The sequence below is a fragment of the Triticum dicoccoides genome, chromosome 1A (genome assembly GCF_002162155.2).
Source record: "Triticum dicoccoides isolate Atlit2015 ecotype Zavitan chromosome 1A, WEW_v2.0, whole genome shotgun sequence".
Classification (NCBI taxonomy): domain Eukaryota; kingdom Viridiplantae; phylum Streptophyta; class Magnoliopsida; order Poales; family Poaceae; genus Triticum; species Triticum dicoccoides.
The window spans coordinates 232130135-232141983 of NC_041380.1; positions in this window are offsets into that span (position 1 = coordinate 232130135).

Here is an 11849-nt window from a genome sequence, read left to right on the forward strand (position 1 = left end):
GGCGGCGCGGCAGTGCGGCAGGGGGCGGAGGCTGCGACGCTGTGGGCTCGGGGGGCCCGACGTCCCCGCTATTTAAAGGGGCCGGAGCGGCGCCGACTCCGGAGGTGTCCCGAGCGGATACGGCGGCGGCGCGACGTACGCCGGCCGGACTCCGGCGCGGAGTCGGTCGGTGCGGCGGTTGGCTGGGCCGCGGCATGATGGGCCGGCCCAGTTCGGCGTCGAAGAGTGTTTTTTTTAAACATTTCCGAGACAAATAAAATAATTAAAACAAAATAATTAAAATATTATATAGGCATATAATATATCAAAATTTTCAGAAAAAGATATCCTACAGCTTGAACATTTTTATAATGCCAAATAAATTCCACACAAAATCAGATAATTCAAAGAGTGCTACTGCCCTATTAAAATCCTATAAAATCATTTTAAAATACCAAAATGAATTCAAATTTATCTCTCTCCAATTTTCTATTGTAGGGAATCATGTTACCCCAATTTCGATATATTTTATTTTTGGAGAAAAATAATTTGAATAAAACTCAAGTAACTCCAAATTGAAAATTAATTCCAAAAGGACTTTGAAATCGATCCTTTGAAACTCCCAACTCATATTTCATATAATTTGAAGAAGTCATTTTATCTTCGCTCGTGAAAATCATTGAGTTGCATAAAGTTTCGGAATTGGAAATATTCTCAAATGAAATTCAAATATTTTCAACACCCCTTGTCATTTAAATAAATGGAAGAAGTCATGTCATCTTCTCTCCAGGGTTTTGTGATGAAAAGAATTTGAATTCACGGGGATCAAAAAGAAAAAGGTGAAAGTTTGGGAAAGTCCTTTTATTCCCTCTCATTTAACTTTCAAAAGGTTTCGAATTCACTCACTTTCAGTCAATCAATCAAACAAACAATCAAATCTATCTATTTATTATAACATTCCAAAATTTAGAATTTTGGGATGTTACAGTCTGGCACAATAATCCAAATGAAATGTCTCCGAGTCTTATCAATTAATACAGACTTGTGCTCAAATATAATTACAAACAAAAAAACAAAAAAATTAATTATTATATGATCTCTAAAACAAATGGTTTGATTGATTACATGAACAGACAACACAAAGGTTATTCAACTATGGAAAGAACATTTCACCTATGATTTACCAAGTAGGAATTTAATTTCCTTTTTTCCTTCAGGAGCTTAACAATCTGGTCAGTCTCAGCTTGCTTCGTTTTGAAATCCACCAAATATTTAATGGTTGTCTTGAGTACTGCTTGTGATTGTGCTGTTTGCTTCCTCAAAATGTCAACTTCATCTCTAAGTGCAGAAGCAGAATCTCTTTCTACCACTAGTTTAGCCTCTAGAGCATCAGCAGTTGGCAATTCATAATGCACGATTGGGCCGGTGCCACTGCTGTGGGATGATGCAACGTCCATGGGGACCTCGCTCTTCGATCTTGGGCTAACCTGTTTTGCCATTAAAGTTTTGATTGGATTCAGAAAAGTTGAAGTTAGCAAAACATCTCAACTGGGAGTTATAACAGCAAACCAGTTAAACAAACAAGGAATTAAAGAGTTTCAATTGGATGCTGAAAAGTAGTTATTAACATCATTGTAGCCTGCTGTTGCAGCAGCAAAGAAGTTAAACAAACAAGTAGATATTTAAGTTAAGGTAAACAGGTAATTCTTAACAATAGGTATCAAACACATAGATAGGCGCAGTCTACAATATGATTAACAGGCTGTGCCATTATGTAATCAGTAGCAAACTAAATTAAGCCAAGCAACGTAATTGAACAATTTTGCAATAAGTGGCTAACTAAAATTCCGAGAAGCGGGTAACTGAACTTACGCTAGTTCTTTGTACATGCACACTTCACCTTCTTTTTCGCTTACAAGGTTGTACGAAGGAGTCCATGGCATCAATTGCTTGGATACGCAGTCCCAATACTTCTTTCTTCCCACACTGCATGGGTAAGTCAAATGGTTAATCTGGTAAGATGGTGCGTCCTTGATATGTTATATGAGGACGTGTAGTCAGACTAGTTGTAGCCAAACACATCACACTGGCTTTTACTGTATATTTCATGCGATTACTTTTGGCATATCGAGATCTAAGCAATCTACAATAGGATAAAAAGACTGGCATCCTTTACATTATTGGCGAACTCAGTTCATAGAAACAAGCAATTCAACCATTCCGTGGGTAAATCAATAGCGCCACTGGAATATTTTTCACTATCCAATCATACACGCAAAAAGGGGTGACGCCACCATAGGGGCTGGTATGGGCGGCCGCCTCAGGTGGCTGGAAAGTGTGCACCTAGTTTGAGTTGTCCAGGTTGGCCCACGCTAGTTTTGTTCGTCCCAACGTACGAGCAGGCAATGTAAAAAATGAAGAAAAATGTTTCAATTTGGATGGGCCAATAACATAAGTGCAAGGCAGGCCCTATGTAGGCTCGCGGCCGAAACGAGCGCCTCCCATATTGATCGACACCAGGAAAAATCCCAATTCATTCGCTCCAGCCTCCAGTCTGGTTCGCTCCTAACCTAGCCGCTGCTGGACATACCGACGCAACACTTCCTCGCGCCCTCGTTGGAGGGCGGTCGCCGGGCTTCAAGCAAACGGAAGGACAAGAAGATGAAGATCCAACCCTGGGTGTAGCCTGCGTGGGAGGCAGCGGCGGCAGCACAGGCATGGCATCGAGCTTGTGCAAATGGACAGTTGCAGCTTGCAAGAGTAGCATGCGCAACGAGCAGCTACATCACATCACTGATTATATCTAATTCAACTCTTCAATTTCTGGCCAATAGTTAAACCTGACGGTGTTGTAAAACTGCTTGTATGTAGGGAATCTATGAGAAAATGAAACCAATTTCTACTTATTTTATAACTCCCCCAATCAATACTGAACTGACTGAATCTGATGTATCTAATCAAGTTTCCGGTGCAAACATACAAGCTCATGTTGTTCTTGAGCCTGAAGTGTCTAATGAACAGACTGCTAATGAAGGATTTGATGCAAACATTTTACATGCTCCTGGTGATGAACATATAGTGTCTTATGAGGGATCTAATGCAAGCATTTGGCAAGCTCATTGAAGGATTTAGTGTCTAATGATGATCTACTATGTTGAGAGAGACAAAGATTTGCAGGCATTGATGACAAGCAAATTATAGTGCATTTTCATAGCTTGAGGAAACTTCGAGGCCATCTACCAGAAAGTCCCCGTATCATGACAACATAGCATAAATACTTTTCTAATCTGTTGTTTGAAACTATTGGCATACTTGTGCAGGATAGATATATTGATATGCAGTTTGCGCACTGGTTATACGTGTAATTACACTTCGATATTTTTAGCCAGAGAACGAATAATTCAAGCAGGTACAGAACATGTTTGTAGTCCTTGTACACCATCTTGCATTTTGTGTTTTTTTTGGGTTCTTGCATCATTTAGTGTTTATAATCTGAACTACTTTGGATCATTAGCTGTTTTTCAAAGTGCATGTAGCTTCACATTTCTGAAGTTATGTTGATTTCTGGAGCGCAAGTGCCTTCATATTTTTTAAGTTAAATGTTCGCCCCTGGTAACTTGAATTCGTGGATCAGCCACTTCACACAAATCATACATGAATGCCATTACAAATTAAATGAAATGCAGGGACTTACACTAGCTCGTTGTAGAGGCTCACTACAGCTCTGCTTGCGCTTGGGATGTTCCATGTACAAGTCCATGTTACCACTTGCTTGTATGTGCAGGCCTTGTGCTCCTTGCATCCCCCTCTGCATTTTTGACACAGCGAATGGTTGATCAAATAAGAGGAATCAACCTTGATGTTGTACCGGAGGACAGATACTTACAAGGTTATACGGGTGTGCAGGATGTGTACCAGATCCCGTAGCGCCGTCATGCTTCGCTAAAATATGGATTTGCTTGTTTCAGATGATATCTCCAGAAGAAATAAGAGTTAAGGTCAGAGTTGCATAGGCGTGTAAGCTAAGAGAGCAGTGAAAGGATATCCAAACATCGTCGAAACAGTGCACAAGGGAGTGATGTGTGGATACCTAGTTCGGGTCGGCGTTTGGGCATGCTCTCCTAGCTAGAGTGCGGGTCACTTCAGAGCCGGTGAGGGTGATGCGCTGGCGTTGGCTGGACGCGCACGGATGCAGATCTTGAGTGGCAACGGAGCGCTACGATGCGGTGGACAAGACCGTTGGTGAAGCCCCAGCGGCCTCGGGGGCGGAGGTGCGACGATGTGCTCGGTGAAGTAGCCCCGGTGAGCTAGGAGACGACGTCGGTGAAGCGCACCTGATGCGGTGGAACTCGATGTCTGTGAGGCATGTCGGTTGCGGCGGCCGACGTTGTCGGTGGACCACCCGGTGTGGTGGACGAGGGCGTAGATGAGGTAGCTCTGGTGCGGTGGTGAAGCACGACCGTCGTCTTCATCATCGTCGTCCGACATAGAGGTGGGGAATGGTGGGGAAAGAGACGAGACGAGGGGCGATTCGAGGGTTGGCGGCAAATTAGGGATTTGAGCAATCTGGGCATGGAAGGGGACGGTGGAGAAGAGAGATTTTGCAGGGCTGGAATTGGGGCCGCCAGATATTTCAATCCAAAACGTGGAAGCGCGAACTTATATTGTCGTCGTCCTTTGGGCGGGAGGGGGGTGGGTGGCTGGGTGCTAAGCGTCCGTCCGACACACGCGACCACCCCGACAGGACTATGCTTCGGTGCCTTAAGGCACCTGCCTTTGTGTCCATGACATATGGGCCCAACAGGTCGCTGGCCCACATGTCAGTGACCCAAAGGTAGTTGCCTTTAAGGCACCGAAGCAGTGTCCACCCCGACACGACCATGGTTTGCCTGGTACGCCTACATTTGAGAATGCAAACGAATCTTCTTTCATTTGCAAACGAATCTGTATGTATTACCATGCCTGTGTTTTCCTTGCAATAATTAGTCATTCGAAACGAGATACTCCATCTGTTCACTTTTGTAAGTCGTTTCAGACAACTTAAAATGAACTGTTTTGCACATTGTCTGAAATGTCTTCAAGGTCTTATAAAAGTGAACAGAGGGAGTACTATAAATTAATTAATGAGGAGTTATTTGAAAGAAAACCGAAACGGTACCCACGCTAACGTGGATTAAAGTGTGTGTCACATAATTAGTTATTTGAATTAGAGTGTGTGTCACGTAGTTAGTTATTTGAATTATAGTGTGTGTCACGTAGCGATCTCCAATTTCAACGTGGATTTCGCATTTCACTGTATCCACGCTACTTTTTTAATACAAATTCATATGTATATGATGAACACCATGGTAGTGAGAAAACTTTTGGATGGATTCAAACATATGACCTACAAAGTAGCACAACAAACTGAGTCAATGTCAACTTTTCGAAACTTAGTATGGCACGAATTCGAAATAATTACCCGTATGCCTGGTCCTCGGTTCAAATCTTACAATGTACACCGAATTGAAACATCGATATTAAGTCTCATACTATGTACATTCAAATGTTGTTTTTAGCCCCCCCCCCCCCGCTCAAACACTACATACTTCCTGTATCGGTCAATCTTCCTCTCCTAACCACCTTAGGAAGCTATCGGTTTCCAACACACGTTCATTCTTTCTCTCCATGTTTCGATCTCTAGGTCTCTCAACTACACAACCCCTTTTTCCACTCTGTTACCAAATGTATTTACCTCACACACCCGCCATTGCACCCCATGCCGAGCTCTCTCTCTCTCCCCCCTCTCCCTCTCACCCTCTCACGCTAAATACATGCATTGCCTATCTAGGCCCCCAACCTCTCGTGCATGCGCACACACGCACATTGTATATCTAGGTCACTCCCTCGAGACTGTCTCACTCTTTCTTCTGCACGGCGGGCCACACTCGCTCAATCTCGCTCTCTTTATCTGAGTCTCGTTTAAACTCGATTTCTTTCACACACAAATGATATATCTCCCTGTTCGGGCCTCGATCGACACACTGTATACTCTCTCACGCAGATTGTCTATCTAGGTCAGTTCATCCAAGCCGCCACCACTCTTTCGACCTCATGGTGGGCCACGCTCACTCAATCTCTCTCTCCCTCTCTCTCTTCGTATGTCTCGATTGACCTCGCTCTTTCTCGGACAAAAACAATATATCACCTTTTTTGATCCCAATTCGACCTATTCACATTGTATACTCTCTCACGCACATCGTCTATCTAGGTCACTCTTTCCAACCCGTCTCACTCTTTCGATCGCACGACGACCCTCTGTGATCGGTTGACCTTGCTTCCTCCCACACACAAAATATATCTACACGTCTGTGACTGGATCATCTCTCAAGCTCTATCTTACAGCCCTCACCCTTGCCAAAAAGCTCAATCGGACAATATCTCTCCAGAGCATATATATTTGTTCAATGAATGTCGGACCACACTCACTTTGTCTCTCTCTCTCTCTATATATGTCTCTCGATTGACCTCGCTTTCTCACACCGTATCTTCCATGCGTTGAAGCTACTACCTCTCCATCCCTCGCAAAGCCGGAGCTATTTACATTGCGAGGGGCACTCCAACCTTGGATTAATTTGTGTAGGCATTTATTCCGGTCGGTTTAGATTATATTTTTGTAGCATTCGGCCCACAACTACTCCAATCACCGTAGCGGGTAATTAAGCTACGGGGAGCACCTAATATGAGCACCGGGGAGCCGTTGGATCGAAGATGCAGCGGCACACACGAGGCCTGAATGTTTTATTTGCAAAAAAACCTTTGGAGAGTTTGGAAATTGCGCATAATTACAAAGACTACTCCCAAGCAATTGGATCTCACTTCCAACGGTGTAAAAACTCGTATCACCATAGTATCTAAGCTGCGGGGTGGATGTGATATTCTATACCGCTGTCATTTTGTTCGTAAACTTGCAAAAAACGTGTAACACGTGCCGTTACTTGTCTAACCACGCAAAGTGTTTGTTCAAAAAAAATCATCCTACACTGAAATATCGGAACAACACATGGGGGTCCCACTTGTCATTAATCAAATTTGGACCTAAAACTAACAAATCTGAAAGACGAGATTCGAACTGGCAACCTGGACTACAAAGCGTAAGTCGATAGCCTGAAAAAACAAACGGTTGTTGGCTTTGTCCCATAACTTGATTTTATACAGTACTTGCGTTGAGTAGAGTAGAGGGAGTGCCTCGTCAACACGTGCATGACCGTTATCTCACTTACTGGTGGGTCCCAGGTCTGCGATCTCAATCTCTCTTCTCTCCATCGTCTAACCTTTGCACGGGCACACACGAAGAGCGGTGCTAGCTTGCCGTGGTGTTATTACAACTAAAAAAACTTGGAAAATAGAAGAATCACGTAGAACAAGAGACGTTATGGCTGGTCGAGACGGAGCTAACCACATCTATCCTCTGTGCCACATTTGCATGATGAAGCTGTGTGGCTAGTGGGGTGTTTTCAACCGACTAGCTGGGTCCCGAGGTCGAACCATAGGTACTACGTCTGATACAGTATATTTTTACATGCACATTTTTCCTCCGTGCCGAGACGTGGCACACCCTACCGCGCGGTTTCGGGGTCCTCCCGGGTGGTTTACGCATACATTCTTCCTGACGTGGGACACCCTACCGCGCGTTTTCTGGGTCCTCCTCGGTCGTAGCACCAAAGAAAGTAAATGAGTCGTCAAATCACGAAAGACCACCTTTCTCGCCGAGTACATCAGTGAAGCACGGTGGCTAGCTAGTTGGGCTAGTTTGACCGATTAGCTAGGCCGCCGCCACATTTGTTTTTTCACCCCTTTTTCTATCTACTTGCCGGCAGGTAAATTTAAATATCCACCGCGGCGTTGCTCTGGTGTTTGGGTGCGGCAGGATTTTTAATTTTTTGATTGACGGGAGCAGGTGCAGCAGAATTTTTAATTTTTTGATTGACGGGAGCAGGCGCGGCAGCAATTAGTCACGATGACTCTGCCTGTACCCACTGCTCCCTGATGTGAGAAGTCGTCGACTGGTGTTTTACCGTGGTGAAAACCAAAAGATTCCCCGCTTCCTCCGCCTTCCCGTAGATTGCATTGCCTTTTAGCCGTTTCGCCCCCTTTGCTTCCTCTCCCCATTGCTTCTACCTAGTGCCATGGCAGCGCAACAGATCACGTAGTCCGAGGTGAGGCTCCTGACACAGGAGCTCCATGCCAAGGATGCAGAGCTCAGGGCCAAGGACGTGGAGCTCCGTGAGCTCAAGGAGGAGAGGAGTGCCATGCTCCTCCGTTATTTGAGGGAGTTCACGAAGCTTCAAAAGCGGCAGGCGTCCACCACAAAGATGCTCGAGGCGTCGGCGGCATTGCTGCAGAAAGCGGGAGATACGATAGGCCGTCAGGGGAGCCGGCTGGAGCGCGAGTGGGCCGATCTTGACGAGGTCCAGGATCGCCTCAGCCACTTGGTGAACCAAGTTGCCACACACGTGTTGTGGCTGCGCGATGCCTACTGTTGTGCCAACGTGACGATGCCGGCCGTCGGGCTAAACCCGTTCGACCACCCAGTCGACTTCAACGAGCTGAGGCTTCCTGAGCTGGTCTCCTGCTTCACCTATATCTCTGAGGAGTTGAGCCGTCTCCGCGCGATGGTGGGGGCTGAGCTGGACAAGGAGGGGTTGCGGGCTGCCGTCGCCGTTGCCGAGCGAATCCTTTCAGGGCTCCGTCACCGGAATCCATTCGTGCCATTGGATGCCGTCTTTGACGAGCTGGCTCCCATCGACCGGGAGCGGGCTCTGCGGGCGGTTGCACCCTGCATCACCAACGTCGTGCACCTCGAGAAGTAGAGGGACTTCGGTGGTGTTTAGGCGCCCTCTGCATGGGCATGTCCATGTCTCGGCGCAACATGACCGTTGGATCAAACTCAGACGGTGCAAATCTGTCACTGTAGCACAAAGCGTGTGGGTGTGTTTGGTTGCATTCTCATCTCAATATAATTGTTTCCTCTTCATGTATTTTTGTCAACCTACTAGTGTGGACTCATGCACCCTTCATGCACTCTGCTAAACACCCAAAAGTGGGTCGAGAAGGGAACTTTTGCTCCCATCCCATGCACCCTTCCTACACCCTGCCTAACACTATTCGTGCTTCATATGGTTCATGTTTCGTGGAGTACTGTAGCACCGTACTCTCCGTGCGCTGTGGACCTAGTTCTGTTAACATTGATCTCACCGTCCATTCTCGACCGGACAGTCGAAAAAGCGGTACTATGTTACATATAGGAGTAGTTGACATGCGCACAACATCATTTGTTATCGTCATATCTTACTACACTAGCAACAAGATTGTGTAGTACTGATGTATGAACCACTACACATGCCTAGTAGTGGGAGCACTGTGTATTTTCAAGTGGCTACCGTGTTTCGCACTCCTCCGTCGTAAGAGTGGAAACGCTTGCTGTAATCATTTTTTTCTTCTGAAAAACAGTGGACACGCTCTACCGTGTGGATCCTCCTCCAGCCATGCACTAAATTAGTCACTTTCGCCGACGTGTGGGACAGCCAGCATCGGGGTCCACCAGCCATGCACTAAATTACTCCGTAGTAGAGTGACGGTAGACTACCCCGATCGAAGCGCCGCAGTAATGCCCAATGAGCCGTCAAATCACAAAACCCCCTCCTTTCCAGCAGTAAGTTGGATGGACGAAGCAACCATCATTTCACTCTTCTCTCTCAGCTTCCTCTCTACCCAACCCTCGCTTCTGCCTCATCTTGTTCCTCATTTCTTCAAGAAAACCCCGACCTGCTTCTGCCATTGTTCTTCTCTCCCAAAGAAGGAAAGGTGAGCGTATCAATGGTGTTGATTCTGGCCAAGGCCCAGTCTTGCAACCCCGAGTCTGATCCTATAACTCCCTCTCTTTTCTTCTTTTGGGTTTGTGATTATGGTTTCTTTTCGTTTATTTCTATTTGACAGTTTCTTGATGGACGCTGGAGCACCGGCCGAAGTGATGTCTATGGCTCCAGCCAAAACCGTCGAGGGTCATGGTACAAAGAAGCGCAAGCACCCCGCCGAGACTACCGCAGAAAAGCTCAAAGCCATCGCCCTGTCCAAGCCCCCCTCTCCGAGATCCCTCATTAAGCACGTCCAGGTAATATCTCTTCTTGACGATCTTTTTCTCGATCTTGATCGTGTTTTTTCATCTAACACGCAGTACTAGTACTAGTAGTACAACTTTCTGGGTGATCTTGCATGTGATTTTTGTGTGCCAAATGACGGTTCTAAATTCCTCTTTTGAACAAAACATGCGAGAGGTTGACACTGATTTCTTATAGATTACTTTTAACTACTCCCTCTGTCCCAAATTTCTTGTCTTAGATTTGTCTAGATACGGATGTATCTAATACTAAAATGTGACTTGATACATCTGTATCTATACAAATCTAAGACAAGAATTTTGGGACGGAGGGAGTACTTTATGAACATCAATGCTACCTTTTAAGAGGGTATATTTGCCTCAGTAACTTGTGTTATGGATATTGCATGTAATCCCTCTGCTCTCATGCCTTTGAAGACATGTTCTAGTGTCTTTGTTCACTCATTTCTGTGCGTATATGTAGTCATATGTGGAGTATAATATGAAAAATCATCTTATATTTCTGAACGGAGGTAGTAATAAAATATGGTTTCTGTTTGAATTAGAACCAGGTCCGCAGTGGAGATGAAGTTCTCAAAGTCATGCCATGTGAACTGGAAGACTTGATGATGAGTTCTACTGCTGAACTATCCAGCTGCTGTGTCCTTGTCACCACGTGTCCTGAACTAGTGTTTTCCTGTAGCATTGTTGTCAAGCGTGTTCTCGAGGCTGTACTTGACCACAACAATTTCCTGGTTGTGCCTTCGATTACGAAGGGTGTGGTTCTTGTAAAGCTTCCCAACAAATCTGATGCGGCCTGTCTTCATCATCATGTTTATGAGTGGAAAGACCACTCTGTTAGGTTCTCCAAGGTTGACAAGATGGTGATGGTGCATGTAGACATCTCACACGAAGTCCATGGCCTAGTCAGTTATGCGGGGTTCATCCCGTAGGTCGGTGGCAAAAAATAGTCTGCAGAGTTTAGTTAGTGCAACTTTGCTCGTTTGTAGTAAGTACTATTGTTCAGTACTTGATTTGTGTTTGTGAACCCTGTATTTCTTATTAGTACCGCCGCTTTTGGTGTGTGGTCAGTCCTGAGAACGGTCTATGTTAATGTCTGTCCACTCAATTCAGTCTGTATATTTTGAAGTATCCATATCATATTTTTTGTGAGGATGGTCTATCAATTATGGTTACACTCCAATATCTGTATGCATTGCAGGGTTTATTGCACCCACCAGGATTTCCAGCCCCATGGATGTTCAGTCCATACGATTTGACACGACCTTTGGACTGTCCTGCTTGTGGGAGTAGGCGGGGCCCCTGCATGCCACACGTAGTTGGACGATCAATCTTCTGTTTAATACTTCAACATAGTGATTTCCTGGTAAGGATTCACTCGTGTCACATCAAGTAAATCTTATTGATTTACTGTCTAAATCTTATTGATTTAATGTCATGTTTTCTTTCTTTTACTGCAATTTTACGATGCAGGTTTTGCCATGTGACATTCATCACAGAATAAACCGTTTGGTTTGCTCTACGATGGCTATTTTTGCAGGTTTCACTTCTTATGTCGTGTCAGTAGCGAAGGCACTGTCCATCACTTATATTACTGGAAAAAATTGGATCAGTCTGTTGTCTGAGTACAATCTGAATCCCTATGATGAACTATAGTTTGGTTTAACAAAAATGCCACAATTAGTCCTTCTCGCAGTTAAAAGAAATGAAG